At 33.3% G+C, this 13,983-nt stretch overlaps 1 non-coding gene across 1 annotated transcript; it reads left to right on the forward strand.

Moving 5' to 3' along the window:
* Positions 1–13,581: 13,581 nt before the first annotated feature.
* LOC123283692 (U6 spliceosomal RNA) lies at positions 13,582–13,688 on the forward strand. Its single transcript, XR_006524358.1, has one exon. It is a non-coding gene; the product is annotated as a U6 spliceosomal RNA (small nuclear RNA).
* The last annotated feature ends 295 nt before the right edge of the window (positions 13,689–13,983 follow it).

Raw genomic sequence — 13,983 nt, forward strand, 5'->3', positions numbered from 1 at the left:
GCTATCATTAATTTCACTTATATATAAGCTTATGTAAATATAGATATACACACATATACATAATTGATCACGTTCTTGGTATTATTTTGAACAAATTATCTGTTAGATTAATTAAGAATAAGAAAAATAAAGGTTTTTATTTCACTCTCACTTCTTCCTCCTTTGATGTTCTTTCTTACTTTATGTAGATCCAAATTTCTGAACCATATCACAGTCATTCTGTCCAAATAACCTCTTTTAACATTTATTTCAAGGCAGGTCTACTAGAAACAAATTCCTTCAATTTTTGTTTGTTGAGAAAGTTTTAATTCATCTTCATTTTTGAAGGATAATTTTGCAGGGCACAGAATTCTAGATTGCTTCTTTTTTTCTTTTGACTCTTCTTTTTGCATAGTTTCTGTGGGGAAGTCAGATGTGACTCTTATCTTTGTTCCTCTATAGTTAAGATTTCTTTTCACTGGCTTCTTTCAGGATTTTTTCTTTATTTTTGATTTTCTGTAGTTTGGAAATGGTATCCTAAGTGTAGTGTTTTTTGGTATTTATCCTGCTTGGTGTTCTCTGAGCTTTCTGGATCAATAGTTTGATTTCTGACATTAAGTTGGGGAAAATTCTCAGTTACTATTGTTTCATCTAAGTCTTCAATCTCTTTCTCTTTCCCAACATATATGCTGGTATTCCTATTACATGTGTCAAAACTTTTGTAGTTGTGCACAGTCCTTGGATATTTTCTGCTGTTTTTTCCTGTGTTTGTTCTCTTTGCTTTTCAGTCTTTTAGACTTCTGTTGAAATATCCTCTAGCTCAGAGATTCTTTCCTCAGCCATGTCCATTCTACTCATAAGCCCTTCAAAACCATTCTTCATTTCTGTTACAGTGTTTTTGATTTCTAGTATTTCTTTTGATTCTTTCTTAGGATTTTCATCTCTCCATTTACACTGCCCATCTCTTATTGCATACTGTCTACTTCATCCATTAGAGCCCCCAGCATATTAATCATAATTGTTTTAAATTCCTAATCTGATAATTCCAACAATCCTGCTATCTCTGGTTCTGATGCTTACTCTCTCTCTTCAAATTGTGCTTTTGGCTTTTTAGTAAGCTTTGTAATTTTTTCTTGCTAGATGAACAGATGCACTAGACAAAAGGAATTGCTGTAAATAGGCCTTTAGTAACGTGGTGGTGAAGTTTCCCCTGAGGGCAGTCCTCATTAAGAATAATAGAGTACTCTGGCATATTTCAAAACTTTTGCTTTTCTCCTCCCATGTCAGAAGCACTGGGGACCTTTTCTCTGATATTTACTATAGGAACCTAGTAGAGCTGCTGGAGGTAAATCTCACAATATTGTTTGACTCCCTCTGTGACTGGTTCCCCCACAAGATCTTTATCTCAGACTCAGAAACACTGAGTCTCCAGCAAGTCCTCAAATATAGTTCAGGTATCCCTACCCTGGCATTAATTCCTGTAGCTGTTTCTGGTTTTGAGTTGTGAGTCTCTGCTCCAGTAAGCAATGCCTCCCTATATTTACCTGTCTGTTTCTCCAATCTTGGGTCAGTGATTTGTCTTGTGTCCTCCTCTTGCCTTATGGATCCAAGAAAAATTGTTGATTTTTCAGTCTGTTTGACTTTTTACTTATTGTTAGGAGGAGTGGTGACTTCCAAGTCCCTATATGTGGAAACAGAAACCAAACTTAACAGTTTTGTTTTCTTTCTAAATTCTGCTAGTATATTGGCCTGTATTTTCTTGAATTTACCTTTGTCTTATAGAACCTGATCACAAGTGACCAAAAAAACGAGTTCTTGCTTTCAACATTCTGCCTGGCAACAATCTGCTTTAGTCCTTAAGTACACTTTTAGTTACTATGGGTGACATAAGACAGGTTTCTATTGTTCAAGCTTCCAATAATAGTTTTATGTTTTTGGGGTTTTTTTGTCCTCCCTTGCCTCTCACTTCCAAAGCTAGTGGTATGCGTTTTAGGATTTTATTATGACAATACTGGATTTCTAATTGTCAGTTTTAGTAATGATAAGCTATTGTTGTATAACAAAACACCCCCAAATTCAACTGAAGGTTAGTTGATCTAGGATAGACTCAATCAAAATGTATCTGCTCCATATTTCTTTTATAATTCTTGCATCAACAGACTAGACTATGCACGTTTTTCTCAGGGTGATGGTGGAGGTTCAAGAGGCAAGATCAATAGTACATATATTTTTAAGGCTTTTGTCATTTCACACCTATTATATTCCACTGATAAATGCAAACAACATGACTTATCCTAAAGATCAGGTTTGGGGATATATCCTCTGCCCACTGCGGTGAGGGATTATTGAAGCAAATATTTCTGAATAGTTAGCTCATCTCCAACAACTTCATTCCATATTGGTACATATACTTTTAGATGAAATTTTCATTTATTTCTCTCTCTTAATAAACACACACATGCACAAACACACACACATAGATACCAGTAACACATATGCAAATTAGGTAAAAGAGATTCTTTCTTGTGGGCATATTTCTAATGTGCCAAGTTTGTATGTGAAGGGAGTGTTAAATTTCAGGTCATTCTTATCCTCTTACTGACATGTTCTCATGGATTGAATAAATTGCACTACCAAATATAGATATCTTATAGGCACACAAATCTAACAACAGAAATTACAAGTGTATTCTTAACAACTCATAGCTTCCTAGAGTTAAGACTTCTGGAATGTAAATTCCCGTGCCATCTTCTCTAAACTACATTTTTTTCTTTTTGCATCTGAATCACCAATAACACATTCAAAATAGGATCTTTTACATTGAGAGAACATTATGCTTTGTTACTATGGAAACTATCTGCTCTTCCTGAAAAGCTTTCATAGTCCTCTTTTTTTTTCCTCTCTCTCTCTCTGCATGTTTTGCCCCTTATATTCTTTAGCTGCCACTTTGTGTCTGTCTTTGCTCTGCCTTTGATTGAGTGGAGTTTTATGACCTTCATACTCTGCAAATAATCATTTCTTTGATCTGAAATTTGGCTTTCTTTTCCAAGAAAGGAGGAGTTTAAGTAATCATTTATCATTTATTTCTACTATCTCCTTAATTTTTAGACAGCAAATTGTCATAATCTAAATAAATCTTTTAGAAGAATAAATATTTAAGTAAATAAAATAATTGCTACTCATTGGGCACAGATTATATGGTTATTTTTCCTCTTTACTTAGAACTATGATAAAGCATTAATCAGAGCCTGTAACTGAGCCAACAAAGCTCCTGAAATCCATGATTTTCTCTAAGTCTTCTGTGAGTGATATGAATACTGCCATAAATTTTTCCAATGAACTGTTTAAAGGATTCGAGACACTCTAAGTATTAAAATCTAAGAATGCTTCAGTAGAGTATTTTGTCTATAAAAACACAGTTGACTTGGGAATAAGATGAGAGGAATATGTCCTAGAAGATCTTTTGAAAGACAAAGAATCCCCTACTTTCCTGTTTTATACAACGTTTATGGTGAATCTTTTTGAAATATGAGATGATACTCTGAATTTGAAGATCATTTTCAGTTAAGAATTAGTCAAAGATATATGAATAGTGGTATGCTGATAGGGACAAGATAGAGAGTGTCAATAATCCATATTTAAATAGAGTTGGGATATGCCTTTTAATTATTCATACACAATTTTTGGCATGGTGACTCTTTAGAATGCAGCAGAATGGCTTTTGGTGCTTGTAATCGTTGATTTTGTGTATCAACTTGGTTAACCTATGGTGTCTAGTTGTTTGGTCAAGCACTAGTCTAGATGTTGCCATTAAGGTATTTTGTGGATATGATTGATATTTATAATCAGTTGACTTGAAGTAAAGGAGATTATCTTCAATAATGTGAGTGGGCCTCATCTAGTCAGTTAAAAGCCTTACAAACGAAAAGTGAGGATTCCAGGAGCAAAAGCAAAGGTGTTTCAAAATTGTAACATAGAAATCCTACCTAAGTTTGCACTCTGACAGTCTGCCCTATAGATTTTGGATTCAACACTGTAACTTCAACTCTTGTCTGGTTTTCCATCTTACCAACCTGCTCTTCAGATTTTAGACTTGTCAGCCTTCAAAATCTCATCAGTCAATTCCATAAAATAAATCTCTTTCTATATATTTAAATCTCATTGGTTCTGTTTTACTTTGGAGAACTATTAAATTAAAAAATATCCTGACACTTGTTAAAATGGAAGGAAGATTTTATTTAAGACTACTACAATAGAGGTATTGCAATAGGGGGTAGAGATCAAGCTCAACTCCAAACACAAGGACAAGTGGAAATTTAAGGTCAAGGAGCAGAGTGAGAGGGTGAGTGGATGGAAAATTACTAACAAGAGACATCAACAGTGGGGATGGTGTTCTTGTTAAACCACTTTAACAGGCTTCTTGCTAAAACTGGATTAGGCCAGGACATGGAAGCCCAAAGTTGAGAAAAGGGCTCAGAGGAGACTAACTAAGGCGTGGTCAAGGAGAGGCTTTGTCAGAAGCCTTACTAATACAGTGGGTGCTTTTTCCAAAAATCTCTTTTATTATGCATCTAAAAAGCATCAGCACAGTTTAGTCATATTTTTTTGGAAGAGCATGAAGCATGACATGAAATATGAATCTTATTTAAAGAGTTTTTGTACATGCACTAAAGTTTGAGAATCCCAGCTTTCTTATATAAATAATTAACTAACCATAGAAATATTTTAGCATCCATAGAAATATCCACATACCCACAATGAGTAGAAATTTAGTATCTGTAATGGTAAATGTAGGATAATTTTATTCATTTTTCAAGTAGAGTATATTTTAAATATATGGGTCGAGTTTTAAACATCGTGTAGAGTGGCAAACTGTGTTCTCTTTCATATTATGCCAAATAACAACATTCTATATTATTAAATATTTCTTTAAGTGGCAGCAGCTGGCTTACTGCTATGTAAAGTGCAATTTCAGCTATATCCATTATTTTGAAATTCCTAGAATTGGAACTAAGAATAAGAGCAGATAAAACTTTATTAGCAAATACACAAAAATGTTCTCACTTAAATATAGGCACATAATTCTAAGGAATGGTTTAATAATGTATATGAAGACCAACTCAGTAAGTGCTAAAGCTGTAAATACTCATCTCTGCACTACCATCTATAACAATGAACCATTTCTACCATCAAGATGAAGAGGTAATAATAGTGTCAAGGGATTCTATGTAAATGAATCTCATAGGCATTGTAAAAGCACAGAATAGAAATGACTTTCTCACCTGGGAAATGACTTTCTAAAAGGCCAGTAGTGGCACAAATTCAGTTATTGTAAATCTGTGAGTTTTTTCCCTCTCTCCTAGTTAGTATATCTTTTTTGTGTCCTTGATAATGGGAAAGTGTTTGTAGAGTAGTAATGGAGAAAAATTATGGATGGCTGATATGAGAAAGTGAGAAATGGAATTTATCTTATTATATTGCAAATTTGCCACTCTCCTTTAAGTGATGGAAGTTATTTCTAAGACAACAAATGCCCCAGACGATTCATATGCATTTATTATACTATATTTTAAGAGAACACATGAATAGATGAGTTTTCTGTCAACCTGGTACTTTCCTGTGGAGTATTTTAGATCCCAAACATTAGCTGAAAAATAACAGGTCTCTGTAAGTGATATAAAATGACATCACCACCCACAAGAGTTAATGTGTAAAGCAGATTACTATGAAAAACTACATTAAAAAAATAAACGTAAAAATCCATCCACCTTTCTGCTACAAAAAATGTGATTACATTTAATATATTAGCATATGTCATGATTTCCAAATAAATATAACTCGCAAAATCTCAAAGCCTTTATTTTTTAACCAAACTTTCTCTTGATACTAGAATCTATGGAATTAAATGTTATAGATTGCGTTATTGTAACCAATTATTGGCTCCCTTTCCTGTAAGATGATGACTCATTCCTCCCAGCTAGTATGTAACTGGCAGAACCTCATTTCGAAAGGAGGACTTATTCTTGTCCCATGGACTTGAGACTTGGCTGTATGACTTGCTTTGTCCAGTGGAAAGTGGGCAGAAGTGATATAGGCATAGCTGGAGGAAAAGCTTTAAAAGCCATCTCATGGATTATCTAAGTACCTTTTCCTCTGCCAAGAAGCCATGATTTGAGGTTTTTCTTTTAGCTTGGATCATAGAATGAAGAGGAACCTGAACAGAGCTGCAGGCAATCCTCAAAGAGCAGGTACTATGAGAGAAAGTAAACTCCTTTTGCTGTAGATTGCTAAGATAATTGGGTTGTTACCACAACATAATTTAGCCAAATCTGTTGGCTGCATGTACTCTGGGAAAAATTCATCCTAAACGAATGTTTGTATTCTACACAGGAATAAAATTTAGAAATTTAATTTTTAAATTATAACAACATTATTACTAGAATCATCCAAATGTACATTGATCTTATGAGTTTATCTTCATATATTAAGCTCCAGTTATCACACTGTGTCAAAAAGAGACAATCTGGCTTCAAGTAGATTTAAGACAAATAAAAAACACCATTTTGAACAATGAGTATAATTTTAATACAGTATATAAATACAGACTTGTATAAACAATATTCTTCATATATTAAATATAAATATGTATAAAATCATATCTATTTATAATAAAGATTCTGTATCAATAGGGAAGATAGCATTATTTAGCATAATTATATAGCAATAAAAATTATAAAAAAATAAAAAATATTCTAAACTAAATATGAATAATTAATATACCTATCATATATATAGGTACTTACAACGTCAATCAAAAAAGTGTTACTAAATTACTGGTCTGATAACAACTCCATTCTCAACCCTACTGTTAATGGCTTCTCACTGTTGATGTGGTAAATCTTAAAGTTCTTAGCCAGACAATCCAGGCTTTAGTCCTGAACTATTTTTCTGAATCTAATGGAAAAAATTTTCTCTTGTATTAATTTTCATGACTCTCACATTTCTGGCCAAACTGGAGATCTTCTAGCCAATCTAAGGTTTTCCCATAAAATGAAAAATCCAATTCTTAATACCAATGTTTCAAGATTTCCATTCTCAGGATGTCCCACACATCTTATGGGATATTTGCCATCCATTTCTCTTTGTCTCATTCTATTAATTCTTCATGTCTCGGTACCAATATGACCCTCTCAATGAAAACTTATTTGATCCTACCAGCTGGAAGTAATAACTGCATACGAAAACACATTTCTCTTTTGGACTAATTTCTCCTTTACGTTATAATTTTATGCACTTGCCATCCATTCTGTTATGCTGCAATTTCCTTGAGGGTAGTAGTTACTCTTTACATTACACTCAGATACTGGGCTATGTTTTACAAGTTGAGTTGTATTTTCTGCATACACCACATTAGAATTCTATGTTATGCATGGCATGCATATTTAATAAATGAATAAATTAGAAGTCAACATGCCTTGCACAAAAATATTACACCTTTTCTCATATCTCACCACTGAAGAGAGTCTAATTTGAGAATTTACTTTATTGACACATAGCATCTCATATAATTTTGTAGGTTAGAAATGAATTTTATAGGTATGATATTATAAATTATTTATTCAAGGATTAGAACTTAATAGGCCTTTTCTGATCTTCCTGGGCATTTGCATATGCTTGACTGAAATTACCAGATATAGAAAACTTCATTTTTCATAATAACTGATCATCAGTTATGGATTAAAAAAAAAATCCCAAGTTTTATTTTATTCCCTTGAAATGGATATAAGAGAAATTATGTATCCACCTATGAAACAGTTTTCTTTGGCTGGTAATGGTTTATAAAACATAAGTCATTAATTCATTTGAATATCATAATTTTAGTATTTCTATACACTATTATTTTTCTGTTCTGAAACAAAAATAAATTTTGCTAAATTTCTGTAAAAGACACTTTTTCTTTGTTCAAGTAACAAAATACCCTAAAAGGAAATAATTTATTTAACAATCATGTAAGACAATAAATAACATCTTGCGTTTTTTATTCTGCACTTTCATTTAAATTTTCCTTTCATGGGCATCAAATTAACATAAATATAAGAGCACATATTGGTAATATTATGCCTCAGAGATACTGAATGAAAACCTAGCCATACAAAAATTAAATGAATATACTTAAATAATATTGGTTATCTATATTTGATAATGATATTATAAAAAATTTTACTCTAGGTATATTGCTGATATTATCAGATATATGTAAAAGAGATGAAAATATTTTAACTTAGATTTCTGTTACCAAAACTTACACTGTATCAACCAAATTGAGGGCCCACCACTGAGTATAAAAGAAAAAAATTAAAAACCATAAAGGATGAACTGAAAAAAACAAACAAAGGAGAACAGAGGAGAAGAGAAAACAAAAATCTAAATGAACTTGACAGATTGACTAAAAAGTAGGGAGCAATAAAACCAACTAAACTCCTAGTAGTCTTTCAGAAGGGGAGTTTGGAAGGAAATAGTTAGGAACTGAAAATTGATAGTAAACTTACTTCACCCTTTTCTCCAAAAGTAGAAAGACAATTAGAAATACTGTAAAAGTCCCCTTAAGGCTTCTTCTGAAGTTGCCTATACATATGATTTCCTATTGCTGCCATACAAATTACACAGACTTGGCAGTTTAATCAACACCACAGTTCTGTAGCTTTGAAATCTGACATGGCTGCATCTGTACTGAAGGCTCTGAGGAAAAACAACTCTTTTAGGTTGTTAGCCAAAGTCAATTCTTTGCACTTATGGGACTGATGTCCCCATTTACTTACTGGCTGTCAGCCAGAGACCCCCTTAGCTACAAGAAGCTTCTCTCTGATCTTTGCACATGGGCCCCTACATCTTAGAATCGGCAATGGCAATAGGAATCCTTCTCATGCTTGGAAACTTCTTGACTTTTATTTCTGCTACTAAGGTTTCCAAAGACTTTTTATTAACTTGTAGACCAAGGAAATAATGTACTATGAATTTAATCTGAAGAATAATGGAAAGTTCTAGTGTTGGTGGAAATAAGCCCAGTCTTATCTGGTTATGTAGCTGTGGGACACAGGTATTGCTGCAATGGATACTAAAAAAAAATCTGTCCACATGCTGGACTTGGTCTCAATATGCTATTTAATAGATAAAGGCAGAAAGATTAATAAGTACACATGTGAACAGAATAATTAGCAAGCTTGATTAAACCACATACAGAATCTGTACCTAAGAAAAAGAAAATGCACAGAATCGCATAAATAAAGAAGTCTTTAACTGCTGGAATTCTTCGAAGAAAAGCAGACCTTCTCCTCTGTTCATGTCATTCTGTTTTAGGACCATATCCCTGCTTTGACAATATCTTCAGGGAACTGTCACAGCATTGTTTCATATTTAATTTTTTTAAAATATCAATATATCTGTAGATTTCCTTGTTTACTTTATTAGCATTTCCATCATATATCAGGGAAAAGTAAAATGGAGTATTGCATCCCTTAATTCTCTACCATCTAACACCAGAATCTACTATATTCCTTTATTTTAAATTAAACATTGAACCAAATAACTAACTAAAAGAAGATAAGTAAAGGAAAGAAATATTTTGTGTCAGAAATGGTCATTTCTATTAAGAAGTATGACAAGAGCTTTGGAGAACTATGATAGGACTTTTTCTTTTGGAAGTTTGTCTTTTGTTTCCATCAAGTTAATTTTATAAGACTGCTGCTCCTCAAGAGATAACAAACAAGCTTGTTTTTCACTCCTTAGAAGAATGTAGATGGTATTGCAGAAGATGAACACTGTTTATAGGGTACTCGAACCTATTGATACTGATCTGGCAAAGAAACTTTTATCCTATAGATTGACCTCTATGATCCAATAAGTTTAAAGTACATACCAATGCCACTAAAAGGTCTAAACAAGTGACAATTACAAATTTGTCAAGAATTATCCCTCCCAAAACACGATCCTGATGTGATTTTAATGAGGCAAGTCTCACTTTGCCTTCATTTCCTTGATTAAATGTCTATAATAGATTAAAATGAAATTAAGCAAAATCATCTTTACTGTTTATCATCATGACAAATACTTCACGAACAGCCTCACACCAAACATGCGATCGTATGTAACAAATGTAAGCAATTGGCTTTTACTGCGAATCTGGATTATTTTCTCCTTTCAATGAAATGGAATTAACATTGAAGTTACAAAGTATCTTTTTTAAATTTTATAATATGATTATCACCGTGAATCCTAGAATAAATCTTGTTATCTAATGAGGATTAGTCACTTGAAAGCTGGAAGAGTTGATTTCAGGCAGAAAAGGGACAAAATTACAATCAGTTATGTTCTTTTGAAATATTATTTAGTAAATAATACTTATATAGTGATATTTAGAAATAATTAGTGTTATTCTTCCTGGAAAATTGTAGGAAGAGGGGGAGGGAAAGTGGAATCAAATGGAATACGGGCAGAATTTTAGAACATGTGTACACATAGGTGAAGTGTCTTCCTCTAAAACTTACCTCTTAAACACAACCACACACATACACAACACATGCACATATGGAAGTTATAAAAATTGTATTTGTTGAGGTCGGCCCTGTGGTGTAGTGGTTAAGTTTGCGTGGTCTGCTTCAGTGGCCCAGGGTTTGCAGGTTCAGATCCTGGGTGCAGACCTACACAGCGTTCATTAAGCCATGCTGTGGCGGCATGCCACATACAAAACAGAGGAAGATTGGCACAGATGTTAGCTCAGGAACCATCTTCCTCACCCCTCCTAAAAAAAGTTGTATTTGTTGCTTGAATCTATTATGGATGGGCAAGTATAGATATCCACATATTTTATGAATACCAAAACAAGTATAGATAAAAGTAGGAATGATTGAGGACATGTATTTCTAGCCTGAAATGACATTTCTGGATCCATATTTTTTGTTCTGAAGTCTTCATGTCTACACATTAAAAAAAATGACATCTTTCTGAAAAAGGTGGCCTGTCAGCTTTAGTGAAGGATAATGCAGTTTGCAATGATTAGCCCAAAATGTTGGTAGTCATGTGGGAAAATGCTGAATTTGAAATGAGAAGTAATTTTCCTTTCATAAAAGAAAAAACATGTCTTCCAAGGGACAGGGGAAGGATTTCAAGAACATTGTGTGTTTACACGTGTGCGTGCACACAGGATGATGAATATTGGAAGTGGATTTTACACTCAAAACTCTATTTGGTACATTGATGTATTGAGTTTTGTTATTATCAAGCATAATCAAAAACTTTTGGATTTCTAGAAAATCTACAGGGTTCAAATCTGAAAGACATTGAGTATCAACAAAGGCAATGTTCTCAGGGTGCCTAGACTTTGCCATTATAAATGTTGAGGGAACTAGAAAGATCATAAACATCAGATCCTACACACAAAGATTATAACAAAAGCAGGAATTGTGATATCAGTTATTATTTAAAAATAAGGTATTTGTGCAATATAATTGAACAATATAGAGGCAACCATTTGCCACTTTAACCTAAGACAATTCTACATAATATCATCTACATACAAAAGTCATTATCTGAAATATGAAATATATTGTTCATGCTTGGAGGAAAAATGAATTTTCATGACAGTTAGTAATATATTCAACATTCATTTAATTTGATCAAATAGTACACTGATCTCTTACAAGCATAGATAATCCTTCTCAACAGATGAGTGATTGCTCTCAGAAAAAGATTTCTCTCTTAAGATATAATAAATCTCCTTGGATTCATATAGCACTAATTTAAAAGTTAAGAAAATTTGGTGTGGTGGCAAACTGAAGATTATTTGCCCTGTGTATTAAATTTATATAATAAATGATAAGAAAAAAACAAACAAAGACTGACATGTGAAAGCTTAAATCTTAGAATTAGTTTGGTCCTTACTCATTTTAGCCAACCCTTTCCCAGTGGGAGAATTTTCTCTACAACGTCCTTGAAATCTTTTTTTTTGTTTTCTCTCTCACTGATTTCCCTTCCTTAAAAGCATTACTTATATGGAACCATTTCTAAAATCCTTATTTTGGTAATGCATCTCTGTCAATATGTTCTTTAAAATAATTACAACAGGAATGAGGTATAATATTACTGATGTTATCTGAGGTGTACAGATTTCAGTAAAGTATTGCTTCACATGACACATAGCATTGTTTCATTAATTGTAATAGAAAACATGCTATTTACAGTTAAAACTTCCTTTTAAGCTAGATGGGTGCTGTTAAATAGAAGCCTCTTTCATTTTCCTGACACCTTGAAGGGTATGGTTACTGCAGTTTTGGGAAGAGATCTAAGCCAGGAGAATTTCCAATTGGGAAAATAGGTGAAGACTCTCAGGACATTTTGGGAAAGGGGTAGCAAGGGCAGAGAAAGGGAGGAGAAAAATGGAACAAAAAATGATTGACAGGTCAGCGCTATATTGGGGGAAAGAAAAAGAGAGGAATATTTCCATTATTAATTTCTCACACTTGTATTTATATAGAGAAATTTTTTGATTTATATATATTTATTTCCATCTAGTCAAGTGATCAAGTGACCAAATGACAAGATAATTTTCAAGAACTCCATTTACAATGACGTAAATACAAACCTAGAAATAAATCTACTAAATGTTTAAAAAAAATTCTCTATACTGAGGTGTCGGCCCTGTGGCACAGCAGTTAAGTGCCCACATTCCACTTCTCCACGGCCTGGGGTTCACCAGTTTGGATCCCGGGTGCGGACATGGCACCACTTGGCAAAAGCCATGCTGCGGTGGGTGTCCCACATATAAAGTAGAGGAGGATGGGCACTGATGTTAGCTCAGGGCCAGCCTTCCTCAGCAAAAAGAGGGGGATTAGCTGTAGTTAGCTCAGCTCTAATCTTCCTGAAAAAAAAAAAATTCTCTATACTGAAAACTACAAAATATTACTGAGAGAAATTATATAACTCTCAAACAGAGGTACATTTCATATTTTTGCATTAAAAGACTCAATATTTTGAGGTGTCAATTCTACCCAAATAGATGTAGAGATTTAAAGCAATATAATTCAGAATCTCAAAAGATTCTCTCTCTTTTATTTTCTGTCTTTTCTTTTATCACTTTCCTTACTTTTTTTGGTGAAAATATGGGAGACTTACATAAGCCTGAGATAATATTGTAAAACAGAGGACCTACACTATCAAAAGTTAAAGGTTAATACAAAACTACATAATTAAAACAGGGTTTTATTGACAGACTAATGTACAAAAGAGAAAATGAACAAAACAGAATATGGAAATGGACTGACACATACACGATAATTTCAACATGATAAAATGCCACTGTAGATCACTGGGGAAGTGAATTTCTCTTCAATACACTGTGCTGAATAAATGTTATCTATATAGCAAATATGAAGCTTTACGCTTATTTATTACTATGCTTAGAAATTAACCTGTGAGAGATAAAATTTCTAGCATAAAAATAATAGAATATCTTCATGAACTTGGGATAAACATTTATTTGATAAATAGGAAAAAATTACCTGTAAAAAAGATTGATTAATTGGACTTTGTTAAAATGTAGAACTTCTGGTGCTCACTTCGGCAGCACATATACTAAAATTGGAACGATACAGAGAAGATTAGCATGGCCCCTGTGCAAGGATGACACGCAAATTCGTGAAGCGTTCCATATTTTTCAAAACTGCCATTATTAAAAAACTCAACAAGTTAAAAGACAATTCAGATAGACAACTCAATGAGTTCAGGAGCTATGCCACAAAAGAGCTTGACACTATAAAGAAGAACCAATTAGAAATACTGGAGATGAAGAACACAATGGAGGAGATTAAGAAAAATCGGGACTCTCTGAACAGTAAGGTTGATAATACGGAGGACAGAATTAGCAATTTGGAGGATAGGAATATAGAAATGCTGCAGACAGAGGAGGAGAGAGAACTAAGACTAAAAAGAAAGGAAGAAACTCTCCAAGAA

The sequence above is a fragment of the Equus asinus genome, chromosome 2, assembly GCF_041296235.1.
Source record: "Equus asinus isolate D_3611 breed Donkey chromosome 2, EquAss-T2T_v2, whole genome shotgun sequence".
NCBI lineage: Eukaryota > Metazoa > Chordata > Mammalia > Perissodactyla > Equidae > Equus > Equus asinus.